Source organism: Rousettus aegyptiacus, unplaced genomic scaffold (genome assembly GCF_014176215.1).
Source record: "Rousettus aegyptiacus isolate mRouAeg1 unplaced genomic scaffold, mRouAeg1.p scaffold_m13_p_17, whole genome shotgun sequence".
Classification (NCBI taxonomy): Eukaryota; Metazoa; Chordata; class Mammalia; order Chiroptera; family Pteropodidae; genus Rousettus; species Rousettus aegyptiacus.
The window spans coordinates 18,028,646-18,053,358 of NW_023416292.1; the positions used below are offsets into that span (position 1 = coordinate 18,028,646).

Here is a 24,713-nt window from a genome sequence, read left to right on the forward strand (position 1 = left end):
TTCTACCTTCCACAGCTGACCCGCCGGCCCTCTCAAAGAAATCCTCTCCTTCTTTATTCCTTTCTTTGCTGAAATAACATCCATGCCATTATCATCACCAATTTGTTCTGTTCAGAATAAGCGAGAAGAAAAGAGTCTGCAGGTCACTTAGAACCAAGTGCCGGAGGCAAACGGCAAGCAGGAAATTAGGTTAGTAGGAATTTCGTGAGGGCAGAAACAACTGGGGAAGGGAAGGAGGGCCGAATGGAAAGAAACAGGGAAGAGTCAGAGAGGGAGGGAGGGAGAGAGGACAAGGAGAGCCAGGAAGCAAGAAGCGGACCAGGGGAGGGAGGAGCGGTCAGGGCGGGAAGGAGTTAGACAGAGGAGCCAAGGTAAAGCGAAGAGCCGGACTCGGTTGGTCCGCAGTTCGGAATCACAGCTGAGTAAAGGGGACGAGAAGGGCGGGAGCACGGGGGGAGGAGGAGGCCGGAGGCGAAGGCACGAGGCTGGGCCAAGGCGGGAGAGTCACGCATTCAGGATCGCGGAAGGAAGGCCCGGGTGGGGACTTCGTGACTAGCAGGAGCCTGGAGGTGGTCTGCACTTTACCGATCAGGTGGATAAACGCTCGGAGAGGTGACGTGGCCTTTTATCCGTCCAGCCACGCATGCGTTCACTCATCCATGGGGCGAACCGAGCGGATATGTGTGGAGCACCTTTTACTCCGGCATCCTGATACCGCACCTCTGAGCCGGGCCCATCGGGAAGCCCTCCCGCGCTCGCTAATGGCTTCGGGGCGAAACGCAGACTCCGAGCCCCCAGGCCCTCCCTCCTCCTCCAGCCGGCCCATGTCCACCCTCCGTCCAGCTTTCCATCGTGTTCTAGCCGCATCGAAGCGGTCGAAGGTGCAGGATTGGGGCTCCGCTCTCCTATGGTCACCTTTGCTGGGACACGTTCCCCGTATCCCACCCCACCCTTACAGAGCCCTCGACGCGCGCTCTCCCCAGACCCGCCCACGCCGTGAGCGGCCGCGGGGCGAGGTCTCCCTCCGGTGAGGTCCGGGCACCTCTCCAGGCCGCAGCAGCGCACAGACCCGGCCCAGGGACAGTGGCGGGGAGAATTTCACAGAAACTTAGAGAAGAATCAGCGAGCTCGGCTCCTGTCATCCATCACGAAGGCGACAGAGGGATCTTACCTTCCTCATTTACAGCATCGTTCCCGGCCAGTTAGTTCATTCACATGTTCGACGGCTACGTGTACTAAATGCCAGGCTAGGTGTTCACCTTCGTGGGGCGTCCTCTGGGTCGACATTCATTTTGCCACGCTTGGGGTACGGAGTGTTACTGTTCTTTGCTGAGTAAACTTTAATCTTTCGCATTTTCCTCATTAGCCTAGGGAGCGCATAAGCTTATGGTTCACGCAATTCATTTCATCTTTTTAAATTTAATAAGACACAAGTCGGATGGTCATTAAGGGTCTCCTGTTGTGCGTGAAGAACTGAAAATAAACGGATAAAATTAACTCCGGTTCATTATGCTCAGCAAGGAGAGTTTTATTCTTTCCAGCCATCGTAGCAAGGGCCACAAAGACGAGTCAGAGAGGAGCCGGTTCCGTCTCCTTGGCTGTCCCGTGCGCCCGTCGTGCACACGGCACGGCATTTCAACAGTGGCTCTGGTCAGTCTGGTCATCCTGGTATCCGCCCGAGCCATGGCAGTGCCGCCGGGCAGTGTGATGACCCTTGGGGCAGGGGTGTGGTGGGGAGGCCCCAGCGCACCAGGGAGGCCTGACAAAGGAGGCGAACCCCCATACCCCCGTCCCGTGGTTCTGTCACGGGGCAATGCCAACCAGAACAGGCATTGCCCCCAGGACAGTGCTTTGTGGGTGAAAGAGGATGCTTGCTCCTAGGGAAGCATTCTGGGCCCGTCTGGATCCCCGGGCCCCTGCGTGCGTTACCGGAGCGGAGGTTTGAACTGGGGGATCATCCGGAATCCACCTTCTGATAGTGCTCTCATCAGAAAGATACACCAAAAAGCAGAGAGACCAACGTTGGGCCAACGGTCTGTCCACCATCCTCTTCCCCAGAGCCACCCACAGGTGCCAAGTCTGATGGGGTGTCTCATGTGAACGACCAGCAGCATGGGCATCCCAGGGCAGGGCCGGGGTCCCGCCTCCTCTCATTGCGGCAGGCAGAACAGTTCCTCGTCTGTGCCCGAACCCGCCCCCCCCCATGAAGGGCTTAGTGAGAGAAGGGGGCACCTCGAAATTCCTCTCCAAACCTCATCCCCGGAATCAGCCTGTAGGAGAACGGAATTATTTCCCCTGTCCAGGCTCTCCAATGACAGTGCTGGCACAGATGTAGGAAAATGTGCACAGTGGCCTCTACTGCCCATACATGGTATTGCCCCTCACTTCCATCTTGTCCAGATAGTTTCAAATTTATTCATTTGTTCACTCATTCAGTCGTTTCTCATTAAACATTTATTGGACATTTACTGAGTGTCAAGCTAGTAAGATAGTGTGATTCAAAAGGTACAGGCATGAATGCTCCATTCCTCCCCGACCTCAGATTTCCTCTCTCACTGGTCCAGACATAAAGCCTGAGATTTGCAACTTCTTCTCCCCTCGGTGTTAAGGCATAGCAGTAGTCCAGGGTGACCGTGCACGGACTCTTCATTTTAAGACGACGTATTACTCTTCGGTGGTCCTTAACACTTTAGCAGAAATTACTTCGTTCTATTAGGAAGCATCCTTAGGATGAAGACATACAGAACCACGTAAGAGTGGATTGACAGAAGGGTAAGAAGGAATCCAGGATATGCCTTTAGAGAGGGTGGGACAGAGACCCGAAGGGCTGGAGAAGGAGAACCGAGAACATCAGGCCCCTGGAGGAAAGAGGAAGGTCGGAGAAAAGGCAGTAATAATAACCGGTGGCTTCGGGGGATGTGTTCTGAGTGCAAATCTGGCCTCTTGTTGACGAGCACTTAATTTCAGGTGAGCTTTTGGCCTCTCTGGACCTCGCTCGCCGTTGCTCGCACGGCGCGGTGGGTGTTAAGTTGTGTCACGCCCGCCACGTAACATCCTTAGCGCAGGGCCAAGCGTAGCGTCCACGCTGAGCACGTCCCAGCCCGCGAGACGAGAGGGGAGGGGACAGAGGCTGCGGAGGCCGCGGGGACGAAGTGCCGCTCGGAGCGGGGCTGAGCCCGGCCCTTCCTCCCGCGCGGCGCATTCTCCGGGCCACAGTTGTCGGCGCAGCTCTCCCAGCCTTGCAGCCTCAGGGCACGTCCGAGCGCCTGACCTCGCAGCTGGAGAATGGGGCCAAGGGGCGTCCACGGGCCTGTGGGGGGAGCCCTGCGGTCCCTGTCGGTCCTGGGCTGCTGTGAGGTGGCCGGGGAGCCTTCTCGCAGACCACACTGGAATCTAGCATGTGAGGCAGACGGGTCCCTGTGGCCCCTCCTGGCCTCTCCTCCCTCTGCTCCTGCTCCTGCTTGGCCAGTGTCCCCACCTGTCCCCGTTACTTCCGAGAAACAAGGAGACAGTGGCTACTTCCTGAGGGTTTAAAATGTCTTAGCGTTTACCTAGAATCTCACTAGAACCCTATTCCTGGAGGTTTGGAGTAGATTTGTTGATGGTTACACATCTTCCAAAATTAGCATGCCTCGTTAGCGTGGCTCAAAAGTAACTGGAAAATGTAGCTACCCAAGGCAGCCGGGAGGGTTTTCAAAGAAACCGACCAGCCACAAAGCTCATCAGAGGGAGGCTCTGCGATCCTCAGAGCTCCACACCTCAGATTCGGGGCTCAGGAAGTCAGTAATCAGGGAGTAGCCAAGCTGCGCTGTCATTTTAGCTCGGCATCGAGACTGGTACGTGGGACTAATCTGAGTGCCACACTCAGGGATGCTGGCCGCCAGCGTCAGCCAGGAGGCCAAGTGCCGCGGGAGCCGGCGGGTCCATGGAGAGAAATCAGGGGGCCGAGCTCGAGGTGCCAGGTCGCCGGGATTAGGATTCCTAGGGAGAGAGGAAAACAAACACTCCGCACTTAGGGGGGCCCCACGGGCGCAGCCTGATCGCCCGACGCAGCCGGGGTCGAAGCTCCACCCGGAGCCCTGACTTGGGCACACTCTCGGGGGGCGTCCCCAGAAGACGCCTTCCGAAAACGGCCCAATCCAGGGCTAGGAAAATAATTGCCCCGAGTTGTTCTTCAAGGAAACCAAAGAGTCATTCCTCAGTGGAGGGAGTGTCCTTCCTATAGCAACGAGGCCCATCGGGCAGCCACTTGGGGAGTCAGAGTCCGCGTGGGGTGAAATCTGGCCAGGGGTCAGGGACAAGTTGTCTAGAGTTTGAATCCCAGCTCTACCTTGTGTGTAATCTTGAACAAGCGTTTTAACTCTTCTCGACCTTAATTTTGTCACCTGTCCAATGAGGATCATAGTGTGTCAAGCTAATGAAATAATTACATAAAGGGCTTGGCACAAGATAAACGCTCACAGGACGCAACCCGTGCGTCCCACGGCTCGCTGGCCCGGAACCGTAACCCCAAGTCCTATTTCATTTCGAAGTCCGCGTTTGAACGGTAGGAGCGCCAGTGGCCTAACCGTTCACGGCCGTAGTGGGATTCAACGAGAGGATGCTGATAGCTTGAACGCAGTTCCTGGAGAAGCGGCCACGTAAACCGAGGTCCCTTGATGTCCTTTGCCACAGCAGTGGGGAATGTTGACCTGGGTGTTGATCTCCTTCCATCCTTCCTTAAGTCGTCCATCCTGGCGGTCGCGTGAAGGAAAATGCAGATAGTAAAGTGTTTTGTTTTGTTTGTTTGTTTTTTAAAAAAGGAGAGTGTGTAGGTATTCCCAAAGGAAAAAATTGATTTGTAGACACAAAGATGAACACCAGGTTGGATCTCTCCACCTGAGAGTCGCCAGAAAGGCGTCGTCAGGGAGGAACGGAGGCGCGAGGAGCCTGCAGAGGGCCGGGCCGGGCCACAGGCCGGTGTCGGCAGCAGACTCGGCCCCCGCCGCGAATACACACGGCCGAGTCCTGCCTGCTCCTGGCCGCCTCTCTTCTCTTCCGCTCGTCCTAACGTCGCTCCGCGTGGAAGGTGTGTGCGCACACATCGGAAGCCGGCGCCAGTTTCCTCACTTAAAACTGCGTAGGGCTGTGTGTAAATTCAACGGGGACTTTCCAATTATCTGCTCCAAAGAGAATTGCCAGCGAGGTGAAAATTCCCGGGGAGCAATTGCACGTCACCCCAAATGGTTCATTCTTAATGCGAGGATGAAATACGTGGCCCCCCCATTTACAGCACGTTTAATTTCTCTATTATGCCTGGGGAGCATTAACACTCGGAGCACCCGGCAAGTAACAGCACAGGCACCCAGCCACCCAGAAGCGTGCTGGGTGGCGGAGGGAGCCAGCTGGAGAGCAGGCACTTGCTCTGCAAAGACCGGCCCGCCTTGCAATGCTGAATCTCACCACCAAGGGTGATCAAGGCTGCAGGGGGAGGGGGAGAGACACACCTGGAGACCAGGGAAGGATCACTGACTTCTAAAGAAAGGTTCCTTCCAACCCCGCGTTTGCGTAAGAACCAACTCCGAGTGCCTCAGTTAGCACCTCCCTCCCCTGGTTCTCCTCCGGATTCTGCCCTCTCTTTCCTCAGATCCTCTAAGCCCTCTCTGGCCTTCCGCGATCCCCAAGCCAGCGGCACCTTCCCAGATCTCAGCGTTCCTGTGATTCCGGCTTGTCTGTTTTCATTCCACGCCGCTCTCCGCGGGGCAGGAAGCTGGGTCCCTGTGCAGCGCCGGGACGCTGGGTACGCCCAGCATTTTAGAAACAATCGAAACAGGCGCGGCGTCGGTAATGTCTGAGATACGCAGGTGACGCAGAGCTCTGCATGCAGATGGCATCGGGACGAGAGGTAAAAGCCCGGCTCCCCGCGTGAGGTCCCAGGCAGCGAGCTCTTCAAAGAGATAAATGTTACAACCCGGAAAATTTCATCAACCCAAGTATTCCAGGCAGGCTCTCGGAGTATGTGTGGGACATGGGAAAACAGCAATATCTCCTCTTATGCCCGAGCTCGGAAAGAAAATGTTATTAGTGGGGATGACGTATGCGAGCTTCGCTGTGAATAAATATACAATGTTTCTCTCTCTCTCTCTCTCTCTCTCTCTATATATATATGTAACATGCATAATAATAACAACACCTCAAAACTGTATGTCGCGTTTCTTCCCAGGAACTAAAAATGATCTGTGGTTATTACTATCTCATCTGTCCTTGCAGATTTTTTTTTCCCACTTCTATTTTGCTACTGTATTACCAAAATACGGAAACGTTTAAGAGCCATTCTTTTGGCACTTCTTCCCCGTGCGGTCCTACCTTTCCGTTATCCTCTCTCTAAAATGCAGTTAGGGGAAAGGACCGTGATCCCGTCAGAGGGTCCTGCAGTTTATTCACAGGCCCAGGGAGCAGAGGCCTGCCCGCCAGGCGCTCTCAGGGGTCTCTAAAGACCAGCAGTCCTGATGTGCTCCCCCAGCCCCCATCCTGAGCTTCCGTGAAGTTCCAGTTCCTCGAAAGGTCACCATTTGGGATTTGAGTAGTGTGTCAGGTAATACGTCTCTATTACCTTACAGAGGAGGGGTCACGCATAGCCCGTACCACCTGCTAATGCTTTTGCAAAAGTCGGTTAGCAGACAAATAAATCCACCTTGCAGCAAGCCTGGAAGGGACTTTTGAGTAGAAACCAGTAGCCTGCCTGCCTGCCTTCCTTCCTTCCTTCCTTCCTTCCTTCCTTCCTTCCTTCCTTCCTTCCTTCTGACATTAGTTAATGAAATCCAGTAGGTTTCAGGTGCACCATTTAACAGTAAGGCATATATATATATATATTGCTTTGTGTGTTCCCCTCCCGGAGTTAGATTTCCTTCCGTCACCATATCTCTGACCCCGTTTACGGCATCTACGTCCCCACGGCCCCCTCCCCACTCCCCTGTGGTCACCACTGCTGTCCATGTCCATGAGACACCAGTGGCTTCTCGCTGAGAAGGCGTGACTTTGGGACGCCGCAGGGAGCGTGGAATGTGGGTCCTTTCAGAGGCCTTCAGTGATGGGGGGACTCGTAGGCCGTCGCCTCGGGGGGTGACGCAGCAGCATGAGGTCACTGGGGACCTGGGTGCTCGAAGGAGCGAGGCGTCAGGCGGGGGCGTGGCGTGAGGGGCACAGCTCTCCCGCGACACCCTTCGGTCTTCCCAGCGCCGCTCGACCAACGAGAAGTGGGCACCACCCGCCTTCCCGTCTCTGAAAACTGGGCCCGCAGCTCGTCCCTGCCGGCGGCGGGCACGCCTGTGCTCCCTCTTAGCCGTGGCGGCGTTCCGGGCCCCAAACGCCCCCGTGCTCTAGCTTCCGCGAGTGTCACACGCTCCCGGTGACCTCGCTCCGGGGGCCGCGTGGCCCCAGGCTGCCCTCGCGTGCCCTCGGCCACCAAAGAATGCGCTCCTCGCCCCCTCCGCTCCAGTCTCAGGCCTTGCCGCGTCTCGCGTTCGCTCGCGGGGGCCGCCGCCACGAGATGCCACAGAGTGGGGGGCTCAGGCCACGGGACCTGCATTTCTCACGCGCTGGAGGCCAAAGTGCGAGATCGAGGTGCCGGCGGGGCGGGTCCCTCTGAGCCCTCTCTCCTCGGTCGGCAGGTGGCCGGCCGCCTCTCGCCGCCTCTTTTCTCTGTGCACACAAACCCCTGGTGTCGCTCAGTGTGCCCTAATTTCCTCACAAGGACGCCGGCCGGATCGGATGAGGGCCCTCCATGAGAGCCTCGTTTTTACTTAATCACCTCTTTGAAGGTCTCTCTGAAGGCGGCCACATTCCGAAGTACGGAGCGTTGGGACTTCCATTCGCATGTCGGAGGGGCACAGTTCAGCCCGTAATGGGACTCGTCTCCCCATCCGTCGTCTCTACCTACCTGGCCCGCAGCTCAACTTCCTTTGCAAAGACATCACGTTATGAAAATAGAGGGACTTAAATCAAAACGTATGTAGCAGTAGCGTGGCTCTTTCCAGAAACGTGGGATTTTTGTGCGCGGCGCCTTCTGAAATGACATCCCCCTGCCTCCCTCCCGGCTTGCGCGGTGACAGCTCAAGGGGAGGCGGCGTGATAAAAGCACACAGGCCGGCCGTGCGTCTTCTCATTCTAATGCACTTCATTAAAACCAGCATGTTTATTACAAAGACCTGCCAAAGTGAATATTAGACAGAAATGCATGTTAAGCTGCCATTGATCTTTCCAGGTAGATTGCGCATGAAAGAGCGTACTTTCTCGCTCTGTTCGCCGCTCGCACATAAAAGAAGAGCAAGGACAAAAGTAAAGAGCCTCAGCCGCATCCCTCCAGCCTCAGCCTCATCCCGCCGGCGTCTCCATGGCTACCCAGCGGGGCCGAGTGGCCCGAATCAGGCCGAGGGTAGGAGCCTCCAGATCTCGTTTCCGAAGCTCTTTAGACACCCGTCCCTTGGCCCCCTCCCCATCCGCCACCTGGCCCTCCCCCATGACTGGGAGGTCAAGGCCAGGTTTCCAGGTTGCCCTTTCCGGCCTGAAGCTTCCGTTCCCCAGGAGAGGGTCCGAGTCATTCTATTTCTTAGAAATAGCGGTTCCGCTGGTAGCATGTACCCGGTAACGTTAGTCCCATGGTGACATGGGGGGATGGCGTTAATTCGAGATGAGGACCAGGGTGGTCAGCACGTGTGTGTTACTGCTTGCTTGTGTTACCGTATTGACAAGGACAGAGACCAGCCGTTTAACGAAAAGAGGAGGAGAACTCATTTGGCCGCTGGGAAAAAGTTACGCAGAGAAATCGTGTGTCCGGGGCTTCCTCGAGCCTGAGATGGAGTCTGGGCGTGTCTGCAGACAGTCGGACAGTCCCCGTCTGTGAAAATATAACTGTTCAAGGGGAGTGAGGAGGGCTAATCCCGCCGGAAAAGTAACGTCTTCCAGGGCCACCTGCTACGAAACAGTCCCCTCTCCCATCACGCCTGCATCCCCCACTCTACTCAGGCCCCTCGGTCCGCACGCCCCATCTTAACTCGCGCCTCGGCGTGAGCCGCCAGGGCCACAGGCCCTGCCCCTCTGTCTGGCTGCGGGATGGGCCCCGCGATGCGGCCGAGAACAGGCCTGACTCATCGTCAGAGAAGCCAGTGGTGATGAATGTTAGACAGCCTGGGACTCAGAAGGACCCAGACAGCCAGACACCCCCTTCCTTGAAGGTAGTCACTCCTTCCCAACTTAAGGGCTCCCCCAATCATTGCAAGTCAACACACGACACGAATGATCACTATTGCAGCAAATACGTACCAAATGCTCGTGGGCCCCAGTAAAGAGTTTTATCAGCTGCAATGCAGCAGGTTCAGAGATGGGAATTTACGACTCAGAACGAGGTATTCGCTTCAGCCCTGCCACGACAAGGCAGTTCTTCCGTCTGACTCGTTGCAGAGGGCTTGTCGCTCTTCTCCCCCGCCCGTCCAGTCCAGACGTGTCGGGTAGGAGCAGGGAGCGTCCCGTTCTTGACCGTGCAGACTGGCCTCTTCCTGCCGCCCGCAGTGGTCGACCTGGCCCCCCGCCGTCCCGCCGAAATCACTGGCGTTTCTCGGGCATCGGTTACTTCTCTTTCTACATTTGATCCGACTTTCCGCAGCGTTTGGTTGCGCTGACCGTTTATTAAACTGTTCGGCAAATGTTCATTGGGTTCCCACCTGGTGCCCAGCCCTGTGCCAAGTTCTCAGCCAATGGTGAGGCAGGACTCGGCCACTGAACTCGGGGGTCCAGAGGCTGTTGGGGCGGCGAGGGAATGGACAGGCAGGAAGCACGTGGAGGCCGTCAGAGGGAGGCCGGAGGCCCGGGGGACTCCAGACGAGGCACGTTTCTTCTCTCCGACTCCCGGGACGTTACTTCAGGTTGCTTTGCTTTCGCGTCCTCTGTCGCTGGGTCTGCTCTTTCTGCAAACTGTCCTCCCCGGCCAGCCCGTTGCATGCTGCTGTGCTTGCCCGGACGTGATCAAGGAAGGACCCAAACCCACGTCTCCACCTCCGTCCCCTCGCCCTTCCCACCACGTTGTGCGGCGGCAAGCCCTCACACCCCCAGGCGGTCTCCAGGAAGGAAGGTGGCCCGGTGGCCCCAAGACCAGGACCCCCTGCCCGCCCCGGCGGCCCCTGCTGCCCTGCAACCCTCCCCCGGCTCCGCACTCGGGGGAGCATGGCGCCGAGCAAGCCTTCCCTGCTGCCACATCGTGTTGCGAACTGCTATCTAATTCGCTGTTCCCTCCCTCCCTGAGGGCACATTCACGCTAGAACGTTAGAGGCGAGCTTCTCTCTGTGAAGCAGGCACGAAGCCATTTTTCACTGGCGTTCGCATTATGGGAAATGCGGAGCTTTATATATTAACGAGTAATTTTCTTTGCCCGATGCAGTTCGAAATTCAATAAGTGTCGTTTAAGCCCAATTTCCCCACTTGTAGGCCAGAGAGCAGCCTCGCGGGGGTGGGGAGGAAGGCCCCTCGCGGTTCCTCACCCTCCCCGCCCTCACCCTGCCGTCCCTGAAGATGTCAGTGTGCTCGGTGGGACCTGACAGTCGGCATGGCGGAGGCAGTCTCAAGCCCCAGGGGTCAAGGGGCCCCGAGACTCGACTCACTGTGTTGGTTCATCTCTCAACCCCAAAACTCATGGCTGCCCCCCGATGCCTGTCAGTGGGCAAGCCCTGCAGGCGCCCCCCGTCCCCCCTTAGGAAGGCCATTCCTCTGACTTAAGCTCCGCCGGATTCTTCCATCATCTTGCAGAATAATAATGTTCCCTTGAGTCACCTACATTTCGTGAACCAGGTCAGCTTGTGGTTGGAACTTGGGTTTGAAGAGGAAAGGAAAAGGAAGGGGCAGAAGGCAATCTGGTCCATCTTTGCCATTCTTCCAAGGTTGGCCCGTGGCGGCAGTGAGGGGGCGGGGCAGGCAGAGCAAGAGACTGCCTCTGGCCCCTCGAGGGGAGAGAGGGCACGTCACCTTGGACGGACTAGATTCACCCAGCCTGGGACACTTGGGAGTATGAGTCCAGGTCCGCTCTCTGCATCGAATAATAATTCAATAAGATCTCAATTAAAACCAAGCCATAAATCATATTTAATGTTGCCCCGATGGGTCGAATCTAATATTCCGGGACTATTAATCACGTGCCAGGCCCCAGAATCCCAGCGTCCCCCTTCCGAGGATGCGGGGGTTTGGACCTGTGCCTCCCACCTCTGCCACCATTAGTTTAGACCCCAGGGAGCAGAGGCCAGGGAGGTTCGGGACTGTGTCATGTCCCGAATGTGGAGCTGGGCAGGTTGCAGACATCGGGGGAGCGCAGGAGGGTCGGAGAGAGCAGATCCCTAAACAGGCCGCTCGTCTGCTGGGCGTGGACCATTCGGGTGGCAGCGGTGACTGTAGACGCAGTGTCAGGAGCTGGACAGACGATCTGTCGGGTGAACGCCTTCTCCACAGACCAGACGATGCCTGCTGGGCATCAGAGGTCGGGGGGGAAGACCTAGGCTTTCCTGACCTAAACAGATCAAAGTTGGGAGCCCCCATCATAAAGAGATGGCACACAACATGGCCGTGATGGAGTGGAGATTCAGGCTGAGACTTCGGCCCCTAGGAGGGCGTAATCCAATCCCGGAGAGACAGGGTTCCCTGCGTATAGATCTCCCAGGAGAGAGAGGGTGTCGAGCAACCAACTGGGAACTGACTTCCACATACCTAAAACGGGGGGAAGGGGAGAGTCTTTCCTGTGGCCTGAGGGCACTTGAGAGCCAAGGCGGTGGTCATTAGGAAAGCCAAAGCTGAAGAATACCAGAGCGTGAGGTCGGAAGCCAGAGGCTGGCATTCGAGGCTCGGCTACGCGGCTCCCAGCCAGCCATTTCAGCCCTCTGAGCCTCTGTTTTCCCTTCCATAAAATAGGAGTCACCAATTATTTCGAGGATTGCAGGGCCCGATAATGTCTACGGTGATGCCCACATGTCACAAGGAAGGGCTCGGACCGTGGAAACGCTGTCGTTTGTGGGACAATGGGAAGGCCACTTCTGTACAGCAAGTTCAAGGGACCAGCGGCAGAATCGAGGTCAAGGCTGCAGAGCCGAGGTTCAAGTTGGTAAAACAGGGCAGGGTGTGAGAGGCAAGGAGTGGCCGAGCCTGTCATAAGCCACCCCACATCACCTTGGGGCCCGATGGTTATGTTAACCAGTAGATCCGCTTGCTGGGGGCGGCGGGCCTTAAGAGCCCAGGGGCAGGGCGGTGTGGCAGATCGCCACACAGGTGTCTGGCTCAGGGGGGCAGTGCTAGCTCTAGAGGTCGGCCTGGGCCATGGGCGAGGCCGCCCCAGAGTGCGATAAGGTGGACTCTGGGGAATGTCTTCACTCCTCCATGCCTCCTCCCTCTTTCTTTTCTTCCTCCTTTCCTTCCATGTATATTTCTGGGTCCCTACCACGTGCCAGAAATTGGAGGCTTGACCCTAGGAACTTGGACAGAGCCAAATGGGCAGGGACTCAAGAGACTGGCCAGCAGGCTGCACCCCCTCCAAGGGGTAAAGCAAGCACCTTCGTACTTTTGAAAGAGCCCATTTTTTAAAAATCACAGAAAGGGACTTAGCTGATTTATGATTAATATCCTTTGAAATCTGCTTAAGCATTTGTCATCAGACCTCATTTTATGCCACTTGCCGGTATTTATTGAGTATTTACAATATGCCAGGCACCAAACTAAAAAGTTTACCGGGGTTATTAATTTAACCCTCCAAATCTAGGCACCGTGACAGTATTACTATCCCCATAGTATAGATTAAGAAACTGAAGCTAAAAGAAGAAAAGGAAATTGCCCAGGGTCTTAGCTAGATAAGCAGTCGAGCTGGGATCTCAGTGGAGGCCAGCCCGGCTTTGAACAGCCGTGTGTCAGAGGACCCTCCATCCAAGGCCGACGGGGGTCCTGCTCATCGCTCCAGATTGCTTAACTGCCACCTGACACACAGGCCTGGAACCCACTGATGTTTCTCCCACCAGTCTGGGAAAGCTCAGAAACGAATACCGTAGTCTGCTTCCTGGCTTTGCCCGGACTCCGCGCCCACTGCGGTAGGAGCAGGGCAGGGTGGGTGCCCGTCAAGGCCGGCAGCAAAGCTCTGCAAGGCCCGCTCTGCGGCAGCGGCCCGGCGGCGGGATTCCTCAGTCTGCGTTTGAATAATCGTCTACGTTTCGGTGCCCTTTGCATGGTATTAGAACAGGGAAAATTAAATCAAGTCAATTGATAGGGTAGCAGACAATGAAAAACAAATGTTATCCATGATAATGAGCATTCTGTGGCCACGGTTACGATAACATGACAGTGGAAGGTCTCGGAAGGGCCGCTCTCCTGCTCCGGAAATTGACCTCAGCTTACGTGAACCGCCGTCCACGTATGGCCTCTGGGATTCTGACATTCGCTCAGCCCCGTGCGTGGGAATGGTCCAGCATGCAACCCGGAAGCTCCCCAGGTGCCTGAGCGCCCACGGCCCAGGTACCGTCACACCTGAGCCGTGCGCCTCTCCCGGCGGGTCCTGCCCTTCTCCTCGCCCCTCCCCGGCCCCTCGTCTTCCTCGGAGCCGGCTGTGTCTTCCAGCTCAGGACCACCTACAGGCGCTACGGCGGGCTTCTTTTTACTCCCTCAGGAGCATTCACATTTCACGCCATATTTAATTCCGGGTAGTGGGTTTCTGAAGCCCTGTGGCTCCAGGACAAAGGTTAACCCGCATCTATTTAACCCGGTGGGCAAAATGAATTTGCTCCTCAAGCAGAAATGCTGAGTTCAGTGCAGCTGGGATTTGTCCTATTATCAAATAATTCTTCTCCTTGATTATTCCCCTTTGAGTCCAAGGCTTTCTATCAAGTTTTGAGGAGAAGAGATTTGCAACTTAGATCTTGTGAGGGAAGTGATTAGTCACGTGGGGATCGAGGGACCAATTACTCAGAATTAACGGGCCTATGTGATAATTGCACAGTCTTTTGACAGCATGCCAGGGCTTCTGGTTCAAGAATCCTAAGACGAGTCAGAGCAGGGAAGAAAAGAACATCGCTCCTCAGCAGCCCCCTGCTTTATGTATTCTTGATTCTGTTACCAACTCACCGGAAATCATATATTCTGTGGGCATCTACCCAACAGCCACCTCTCATTTCTTCTTTGTAGCAGAGTCCTAATTTGGTTTGAGTGCCTGATGGCAATCAGTTTTAGGAGGAGGCTGAGTGCCACTTCAGCCCCTGGTGGGAAGGGAGGAATCTTGATCAGTCTAAACCAATGACGGTGACTCTCTTCTCCCTCGCAATAAATGTCCGCGGAAATGGGCACAGGCATAATTACGGCCAATGAGCTGTGAGGCAGCTTTAGGGAACAACCTCACTTTCAGAAAGGGATGTAAGGAAGGGAAGGTCCCTCCTGCCCACCTTTTGACTTTGGAGGTGATAACTGGCGCTGTGGCAGCTATTTTGGAGTTAAGAGGAGTGTAGCCCGAGAACAAGAGCCAGCGTCACGAGGATGGCAGTGCAAGAAGACGAAAATGACCTAATTCTTCGAGGGTGCCTCGAGCTACCGAATAACCTGGCTTTGCTCACGCTTCGGCTTTTGACGAGTGTGTACGTTGAAAGGATGGCAAAAGAAGAAAGCCCAAGGTTGCCGGCAAGCCCATACTTAATGGAGTTTATAAAATGCAACCAGGAAGGGGCTGAAACCTCTGGCAAACACGGAGGAATCAGGAGCTCCTGCCGAATCCTCCAAGGAGGAGATGTAAGAGAACCTACTGAGCCCCCCCACCCCACCCCACCCCAGAGGCCCCCTGCTCCCTGCAACTCTCTTGCCTTGGCTTCTGGGCTCCCTACCAATGAGAACAAACACAGGATCCTTTAAGGCAAAGCTTGTCCAGTGCAATTCAGAGAAAACAACCCTTCGACTCTGGCCCCTGACTTCTAGACAGTCGCTGATGACCTGTTTCCTCCTCTAACAAACTTCCAATAACACAATTCTGCATTCTACAGAAATCATTTCCAAAACAGGGGCTTTCATTATGTCAAAAGAATAAAAACTGTCTATCTTGCTGACAAAGCAGATTATTAACTAAACTCCCCACACCCTACACTGTAAGGTGCAAGTTTTTGCCACCCTCCCCCACCCCAGCTCTTTCAACTATTGCTCGTGCTCTCTGACCTGCTGTGCTTGTCTTGTGGTGGATTTTTTGTTTTGTTTTGTTTTAGTTTGGCGGCAGTGGATGTTGTTATTGCTTACAGGGTGGTGTTATTTACAAATCATCCGACTCACCTTGTCGGTCTGAATCAACTGACTCTTAAGGCAGCCCAGATGTCCCTCAACTACATCATCATTCCAATTCCAGAACCGGGTCCCAGTGAACCCAGACATTGAGACTGCTCGTTTCACTGAAGAATCCAAATGCACAAAACTAGCAAGATCAGCGCTTAGAGGGTCGGCCCCTGGGAACTCGCGAGAATGCCTGCGTGTGTTATTAAATTGTGTGTAATGATGGTGTGCGTCTAGAAAATGACTTCTCGGACGAGGACGTCTTTATCTCGCAGGCCGTGACAGCTCGTTCGAACCGAGAAGCACATTTTGATTTTTCTTCTTCCCCGCGTATCACAATATTTTCAGCGCACACCCAGAGCGTGAAGGGACTGATCCTTGGACGAATTTCAGCCTCATTATTTCCTTCATTGTTTAGGTTGTGTCTGCGTTTTCATTCGAGTTGGCATCAAGTCAACCCTGTCTTGCTCGAGATCTTTGCCCATACATCCAGTTAAGGATATTTTTTTTACCTTTCTGTGACCTGATTAACCCATGCAACTTAATCTAGGTAAGTTAATGAATCAGAAAAAGACAGGAGTGGACACATTTTATTCTGCATCAGGTTCTGGGACAGGCGCTTCCCCGCAGGGTCTCATTGAAGTCTCAAAACAATGCTGTTATCGGTGTCGTGAGCCCATATTTCGAATCTAGAAACCAAGGCTCCAAGAGCAGTGGAAGCGGCTTGCCAAGGTCACGTTACTATGAAAGGGGTAGACTCTGGAGTCAAACTTCTGTCCGTCCCCGTCCCAAAGCCCCCAGTGGTCCGAGAACTCCTCCCTCGGAAGGATGGAGGGGGAGACGGAAGGCAAAGAGGAGGAAAGGTCCGCGTCACGAGGAAAGAAAAACCAGGGGACCTGACAGCGATGAGGGACTCTCTGAATTAAAAATTCATGGCGGTAGAAGGAACAGGTCTCATTTGAAAAGAAAACTAAAAATTGATCGGCGGGGAAAGAAAAAGTATGAGCAGGAGCTGTAAACACTTAAAAATAAGGAGTGAGATTTCCCAAGAGATGTTGCAGAAAGAAACCCAAGTAAAAGATGAGAGTTAAAGGGGGTGTGGAGAGAGAAATATTAGATGTGGAGAATTTCTTTTCTGTCATTTCGCAGAAAGTTCCTTGTAGGTTCTTTGAGTGGAGACTCGAGAAAGGACCTTTGAGAAAAACACGAGTCAGCTCTGACGTTAACGTTATCCAATCTTCGGGGAAGTGGATCTAATACTTAGCATTTCAGACATTCTCTGACCTCTCAGAGTGAGTCCTACATCTAAAGGTGAGCCCGAGAGGGAACACGTTTTCTTGAGAGCAAGAGTCGTCCCTCCTGTGAGGTAAATTACATCCTTCTGGACAATGAGTGCTACCTGTCTTCTTAGTCCTGGCAAACTGTCGCCACCGACCGCTGTGAACCCCGACTGGAAGTCAGTGGCTCGAAGAGGCCATGGCTCGTGATTCTCCAGAATCGCAGAGCCCTGCAGAGTGGGGTCCCTTCCTGGGGCTCCCGGGTGGCTCCGCCCACCTGTCTGGGCCTCCGAGAAGAGTAATTTTTGAGGCTTTGAATGATTTTTCACCACAGTGAAGGGAAACAAACTGAATAGCAGAAACCCTCTCCTCCTGGGGATGCTCCTGTGGCTTCAGCCATGCAAGTTTGCACGCATGGGTGTGCGCGCACCTGCGTATATGTGTGCATCCATGTGTGCACGTGTGCGCGTGCATGCATGCATCAGTGTGTCCGCATGTGCAGATGTGTGTGTGCATGTGTGTCCTGTGAGTGGGTGCATGTATCCATGTGTGTGCACATGAGCGTGTGCATGTATGTGCCCACATGTGCATAGCACACCTCCCCCACACACACACAGAAAGAACAAAGTCTCTGCAGAAATGTGTCTGGAGAGGCAACCTTGAGTAGTGAAAGCACGGAACTTAGCGTCAGAAAACCTAACTTGGAGCACAGTTCAAGTAGATTCTTCCTCTCACCCATTTTCCCACCATGGACAAGCTACGACACCATTCCCAGCCTCGGTTTGTTCATCCATAAATCGAGGGTAGCAATTCCTGCGCCCTCGTTGCGAGGATCAGACAAGATGACCCGTGGGAGGACCCTTTGTAAGCCAAAACACATTGTAAAAAAAAAAAAAAAAAAAAACGCGAGTTCTCACTTGTCTAGGAGCAAAATGGAAGGTAACAGAGGATGATCAAATTACTAAGTTTTCAACATAAGTCCATTTTTCAACTTGCTTGTCTCCTTGAAATCCACGGGCTGGCAGAATCGAGGGTGCCTCGTCCTTCTCGATGGGGGTGCGGGGCCCTCGGCCATCGCTGGCCCGCACATCTCCGCACTCCTTCCGACACCCGCTGGGTCTCTCGGACTCACTCTGAATGCTAAGGGAGAAGAAGCCAGCAGAAGGCAGCAGAGCAGGACTCTCTCAAAACACACGTTTCCCTGCCGCCCGCCTGTGTCCTGGTATCTCCACCTTGGTGGCGTGTGACGTCTTCTTGCGACCCACTCCTAGGAGCCGAGGGCACAACAAATCCCTCACCTGCCTCCTTCCCTCCCCTCATCTCCATGGAAAGGCAGAGGCGCCCTGCTCCCAGCTCCAGGGAAAAGCCAGATTAACCTTTCTGACACTACAGCAAATGTTAAGTCAGCCTCGCCTTTCAGAATGCCAATCCAGACACCAGTCATTCACCGTCTGTTAGAAATACAGAGACTATATGTCAAAACTCACCCGCACACGCCAAATCGGAAAAGAGCAGTTATTACTGCAAACTCTATATCCATTATTTATCAAACGAACTCTCTGCAGTAGGAATACAATTCATTTCTACACTCTCTCTCTCTCTCTCTCTCTCTCTCTCTTGTTCTTTCATTTCAATAGGAGATGAAAGAAACCATTTATAGAATCTTTCTGGGCATTACTCATGCAGCAGTATCCCTGGCTAGGGTTTAAAGTCAGAGCTGTCTATTGCCTGAAGGGAGTGGGCTGCTTCATGTGGGAGAGAAACATCCCCTGTCTGCCAGGTTTTCTCAGACTCCCCGATCCACGGCCCTACCTCCTGGATCTGTGACTAACTGGATATCTCTTCAGCTCTCCAGGCACAGTCGAAGGAGGTGGGGACCTTGGCACAGAGCGAGGCAAGTAACTTTTAAATGCATTCCCTTTGTGACATCTGCTTTAACAAATTATCGCGAGGTGGGAAGATGTTCCTAAGAGGTCAGTTTGGGGTCGAGGCCAGCTTCCGGTTGGCCTCCCATTAGAGAACGGAAGAAATTAAGCTCCCACTCAGTTTAAACTGTCGTAGTCCGTAAGGTGAAGTCTGCTCATTTTCATAATCATCTTGGCTCAAAGTTAGGAGTTGTGCCTACTAGGGATGGTGGCGATGGTTATGGTGGTGGCGGTAAAGCTAGAGGCAATGATGGTGGCGGTGGAGGTGATGAGGGTAGTGGTGGCAGCGTGAGCAGTGATTGTAGATGTGAAGACGGTCGTCGTGGCGATGGTAGAATAGGGTGGCGCCGATCCTTGTGATGAATAGTGACAGCAGACATTGGTGGGGGTGATGATAACGGTGGGAAGTCATTGGAGGCGGTGACGATCTTGATGATGGCGGTGGTCTGTGTGTTATGGGTCTGTGAAAAAATAATCTTTGCATTCAAGACAATTGCCATCGAGGAATTAAAACACTTCTTTTGACAGGGGGCGCTTTGCTCCTATTTCAAATCAGATCCAAATCCTGTCGAGTTTTGTGTATCTCAGAGTAAAAGTTGCAGAATGAAAGTTCCATTTCCGAGGGACCGATTGCCCGCTGGTGCCCCAAATACTTTCTTGACTTCAGGACTAGGTGTCCTGACCATCTTCTCTCCTAAAAGTCAAGTCCTGATGGCTTTCGAGCCTTGCTCAGGCTCAACTCCACACCTCCGGCCCATGGCGACTCTTCTCCTCAAACCTTGCATGTTTGTCTTAGCTCCCTTATTGCCTTCATTGCTTTGTGTGTATGCTTGTCCATCTTAACCAGACTGCAAACTCCTTGAAGACAAGACGCATTCTTGTCTTTCTTAAATCTCATCCCCTTTAAACAAAAACGTAAAGTGAACAAATGAATGAATGGATTGATGAATAAATCTATGGTATTATCATTTTCTCCCCAAACCATGTAGCGTAATGGTACATACAATAACTAAGAAATTAATTTGAGCATAAATATCTCTAACGTTGTAAGAAAGAGGGAATTTAGTTGCTCATACCTGACATTTATTGAGCTCTGTGCCAGTTTCTGTGTTAAACATTTCACACACTTCATCTCCTTTAATCTTCACCATGAGCTTATGAAGTGGGTTCTGTTTCCCCCATTTTGTGGATGGAAAACCGAAGACCAGAGAGTTTCAATAACATGTATTAAGACCTCATGACTAAAAGTACTATTTTAGGGTCTACGGCCATGCCCCCCTGAACAAGCCTGATCCCATCTGATCTCAGAAGCTAAGTAGGGTTGGGCCTGGCTAGTACTTGGGTGGGAGACCTCCTAGGAAGACCAGATGCTATAGGCATCAAGAATAAACATAAGGGATTGTAAGCTGACAAGGTCCTTGCAGTCTGTGAGGTCAACCAAGGGTTGCCTCACCTAAAAAAAATAAAGACAAAAAATAAAAGTACGATTTTAGGATTCAAATGAACTTGGTTTCAAATAAGAACTCTATCATTCACCAGTCAATTGTTACCTCTGGACCTTGGTTTCCTCACCTGAAAATTGGGAAAAATAATACTTCATTGTACAAGGAGAATTGAATGAGAAGAATTATATAATGATAAATATATAAATAGTTAATATAATACTATGAATTTTACACACAGACACACACATTCTCTTTTGTTCAGTGCCCAAGACAAGGTAAATGTTCAATAAATAGTTGCTCTTTTTTTTTTTCCTTCTTAATTTTCTGCTTAAGTTCTCGTAGCCTCCAAGCGATAAAAACAGGGCTTTGACTAGATATCTGACTGTAAAGCCTACGCTCTCACACACCATATGTTCAGCCTCAAAAAGGAGCTATTTCCGTGGGCACCGAGGGTGAGTCACAGGGTGTCTCCGGGAGCGATGAGGCCACATGACCGAATCGGTGAAGACCCAGGTGGGCCGGCTGGTGTGGCCAGCTCAGCGGCGGAACACCCGTCCACAAGGTCAATGTCTTGCTTAGCACTCCACCTGCACATGGCCATCAGCCGCAGGCTGGGATCCTGCCAGTGCCTGCCATGCAGCCGGGAGCGCTGCCCACGGACACGGCCCCTCTGCCACGTCCAGATGGCGCCCGAGTCAGCGGCGCGGCCCCCGGTGTCGGCTCTGGGGGGCACACTTCTCCTCTGCCGCTTTACCCGAGTGGTAAAAATTAATTTAACTCTGCTCTCACCGACAGGGGAAAAGTTAATAGAAGTTTTATTTTTAATATATGAGAAACCTTAACAGGATTTAAACTTAATGCCTCAGAAATGGGAAGGACTGCTGGCAATTTATCTACGAGCATCTGCAGACTTTCGTGGGGAACGAAAGAAATGGACGAAGTGTTATTTCAGCGGCTAGAGATAGGACCGAAATACCCCCCACGGCCATCGAGAGGGATCGCGATAGTCTGCCAACCCAAGAAAATTGACTCATAAATTGTCCAAATCCTCAGTTTCCCCTTATTACCCTGACCTTCAGTTTTCTTTACTATTCAGAAAATATTGTTTCCATTTTTTAAGATAGAATAGAGCTTTTCACTTAGAATCTTAGAATTTTAGAGCTGATTTCTTCCAGCTATAATAATTTATAATAGTAAGAGATACGGAGAGAAAGTTCATAACAGAAAACGCTGCTGAACATGACCATACGTTTGCTTGCAGGGATGGCGCTTGGCTATTTTCAAAAGCTAGTAACCTAAAAACTCTCTCATGCGAAACACTCTTCAGTACCCTTAGACCCAACTGCCTGAACTATTCGTTGTTAGGCTATATTTCATTCAGGAGACCAGTCAACTACGCTAGTTCAGGAATTCTTTCACCGAATATTTATTGAGCGTCTACTAAGGGTCGGGCGCTGTTCTAGATGGTTAGGGCTGAAACAGCCGGAATTCCTTGCCTTTTTGGAGCTTGTATTCTAGCAAAGGGAGACAACAATATTGGCAAAATAAATAGTAAGATATCTAGTCCATTAGAAAGTGATGAATCCGACAAAGGAAAACAAAGAAATGAAGAAAGCAAGGCTATGAGAGAGTCCGTTTCAAACAGGATGGGCAGGAAGGGACTTACGAAGAAATGGCACATGCGCGAGGACTCGAAGAGGCCGAGGGAGTGAGCTGGGGACCGTCCAGGGGAAGCTCGTCCCGGGCAGAGACCAGGCAGAGCAGTGCGGCGGAGGCGGGAACTCGCCCGTGTAATCAGGCGTCGTCAGGGAAGCTAGCGTGGCCGGCCCGGGGCGAGCCAGGGCGCGGAGAAGTAGGCCGTGTGGCCAAGGGCCTGCTGTGGTACTTAGGGACGTGCCTTAGAAAGCCGACGGGTGTGCTGGCGATACATCCCAATCGCCTAGAACAGTCTTGAATTATACCCGTTGTCCTGGCAGAGCTATTAATAGTGGCCCTGTTCATTCTCCAAGTGTCCCAGTTTGGATGATAAATTATCCGAGAGGGTGTGACTGCCGGCCGACCCTGGAGCTGGACCGGGGCAATCCTCGGCCCTCGCTCTCTCCCCTGTCCTTGGAATGTACCGAGTCCCTGAGAGAGTCAGGCGTGGTTGAGGCCACCTGGGCTGGGCGCGTGACTGAGCCCCGTCGAGGGCTCTGCATAAACTCTTCAGGTTCTGGCGGGAGGGCGCAGAGGTCCGGCTCACCCAGCCCCCCGAGACGAGCCTCGCGTGTCAGCGCCCTTGCTTGTCGCCCCGCCGCCCGCCAGTCCGGGGCCACCCGCCTCTTGCTTCGGTCTCTCCCTCCCTCCGCGTACTGATCGAAATCCGCAGGCCAGAGGCCCTCGCCCCCATCCCGGCCCTGCCGTGAACTCGCCGTGCGTCCGAAGAGCTCGCCTGGCCGCTCCGGCCTCGGCTCTGCTGGCCAGAGCTGAAGGGTCTGGGACTCGATCCCCGCCCTGCCGTGTCCAGCCGTGTAGTCCCAGCGAACAAACGACAAACGTTTCTCTCTCCCTCGGCCGCCACGCCTAAAACATGCAGACTATGAAATTCACCGTTTTAACCGTTCGTTAAGTGGTCGCCGCCGTTCTGCGTCCCGTCTCCGGGTTTGGGGCTCTCTGGGAACACAGGTACCTCTGCCCAGGGACCCCGCGTAGGCAGGACCCTTTTCCGACCGGCTTCTTTCCCTCGGCACCACGCCTCCCAGGGTATCCGTGTCGCAGCTCCTGTCAGGATGTCCTTCCTTTTTACACCGACTGGTGCCCATGGCACCCACGGGGCGCGCTCTCTTCTCGTTCATCGGCTTCTGGGCGTTTGGGGTGCTTCCACCTCTGTCTACCACGAACAGTGCTGCTGTGGGCGTCGCTGCGCTGGGCCATCTTTTCAAAGCCCCAAGCCCGTCCCTGTCACTCTCCAGTCCTGTGAAGCTCTCCACATGCCTTTCCCGCATCCCCTGGGCCCGTGAGCCCCGCCCCTCCGTCGTCTCTCCCTTGGCGGGCTCCAGCCACACCAGCCTTCCGTCCGTTTCTGAAATGCACACGCAGGTCCTGCCGAGGGCCGCCGTGGCCGAGGGGCTTTCCCCCAGGCCCGAGCGTGGCCAGCCCTGTCTGCGCCCAGATCACCCCTCCTTGGCGAGGCCTTCCCCACGCGCCTGAGCTGCAGGAGGCCACGTGCACATCCGGCCACCGGTCCTGTCGCCGGGCTTGTTCGCTCCATCACGGTCGCACCCCCGACGTGACATAAGATCCCCGTGGGTGACGTCTGACTCTCCCAGCAGGCTGTGGGGCAGGGCGCTGGCTCACTGCTGAGTCCGGAGCCCAGACAGTGCCCGGCAGAAGGAACGAAGTCTGACTATACAGTTTGGCAGCCCACAGAGGGGGCGCAGCAGGATAAAGGGGCCACAGGACTCCTAGAAGAGCTGACAGCAGGGAGACGCAGGCCCCGGGTGCTGATCCCCCTAAGAGCATCACCTCGGCTGAGGACTCCTCCTCTGGCTGCTCCCTCCGAGTGGGAGCCTGGGGCAGACAGATGCACGGCACGTCGGGGTGCAGTCACACCCAAGGCACGTGTCCTGTCCGACTGTGTCAGGCTTCGTGTTTCTGGAGAGCGCGGAGGTGGCAGGGGAGACGGGCCCCCAAGTCACTGTGCCACATAATATACCTCAGGCGAGACCCCATTAGTCCACGTCCGTCCAGCGTTCAGGACCCTCCGTCATTGTTCAGGCTTGGCTTGGTTTCTGCTCCATCAGTAAGAGCTACAGCCCTGCCCAGCCGGGAGCAGGTCGCTGTGCTCCGTAAAGGTCGAAGGGAGGGACCACCACCATCCTGTGCCTGGTGGCGGGTTCCACACGTTCACCCTTCGGGGCTGTCAGAGGCAGCTCGTCTTTGGGGGACCAGGGACCCAGGGCGGTGGCCTCTTCTCGTGCCACCGTGACGATGTCCCCCACTGACAAGGCACAACCGAGACTTCCGCCGCCGGAAGCAGCGTGTGGCATGGCGGACCCAGGGGCAGCTCGGAGTGCTGCAGGCCCGGCCCCAGACACACCCCTCTCGCGAACTACGCGGCAGTCTTTTAACCTCTTTGACCGTCGGTCTCCTCAAGTGCAAATGCAGGACATCGGGCCAGGTGGTCGGTCCGTCAGACTCCCTCGAGCTGGAAAAGTCTAAGGCTTCGATGAGGCCACAGGGCAGAGAGAGGCGTGAGGGGGATTGAGGGACAGACTCTGGGGCAGACGCTGCGCGTGACCCTCGCCACACTACCCAGCCTCAGCGGGAGCCGGCGGGGCACGTCAGGACGGGGCCGAGGGGGACTTTACCTTCGCAGAAAGTAAGAACAGAGAGGAAACTGCCCTTCGTCCCCTCAGAATGAGCAGCCGAAAGCCGCAGGACGCCCGGCTGAGGCAGACGGCGCTCATCGTTTTGTGGACGCAGTGGGCCCTGTGTGCAGACACCTGTCCGACGCACAGTTCTCAGGGCCCCTTGGGTTTTTCTGGGAGCCCTTGGCCCGGGACGGTTTGTCCCATTCGGTCCCCCCGGTTAGGGCCCACATCTCCACGAAGGATGGGTTTCGTTCACTCATGCGTCTAACAAAGATGTGCTGAGCGCTCACTTCGCGCCGGGCGCTCTCGATGCAGAGAAGAAGGATTTCGTCCTTGTTCTCCAGAAGCTGCCCGTCCGAAAGGCCCCGCACACGGAGCGACAGGTCACGGCAGGCTGGTGCGCGAAGCACTGTGGACAAG

General features: G+C 54.3%; 1 protein-coding gene and 1 pseudogene across 5 annotated transcripts in view; both read left to right on the top strand.

Moving 5' to 3' along the window:
- TNR (tenascin R) overlaps window positions 1-24,713 on the top strand; it is a 313,783-nt gene that overhangs the window by 200,051 nt on the left and 89,019 nt on the right. The gene's annotated exons all lie outside the window — the stretch shown is intronic.
- Window positions 19,757-19,875, top strand: LOC118613185 (annotated as a pseudogene).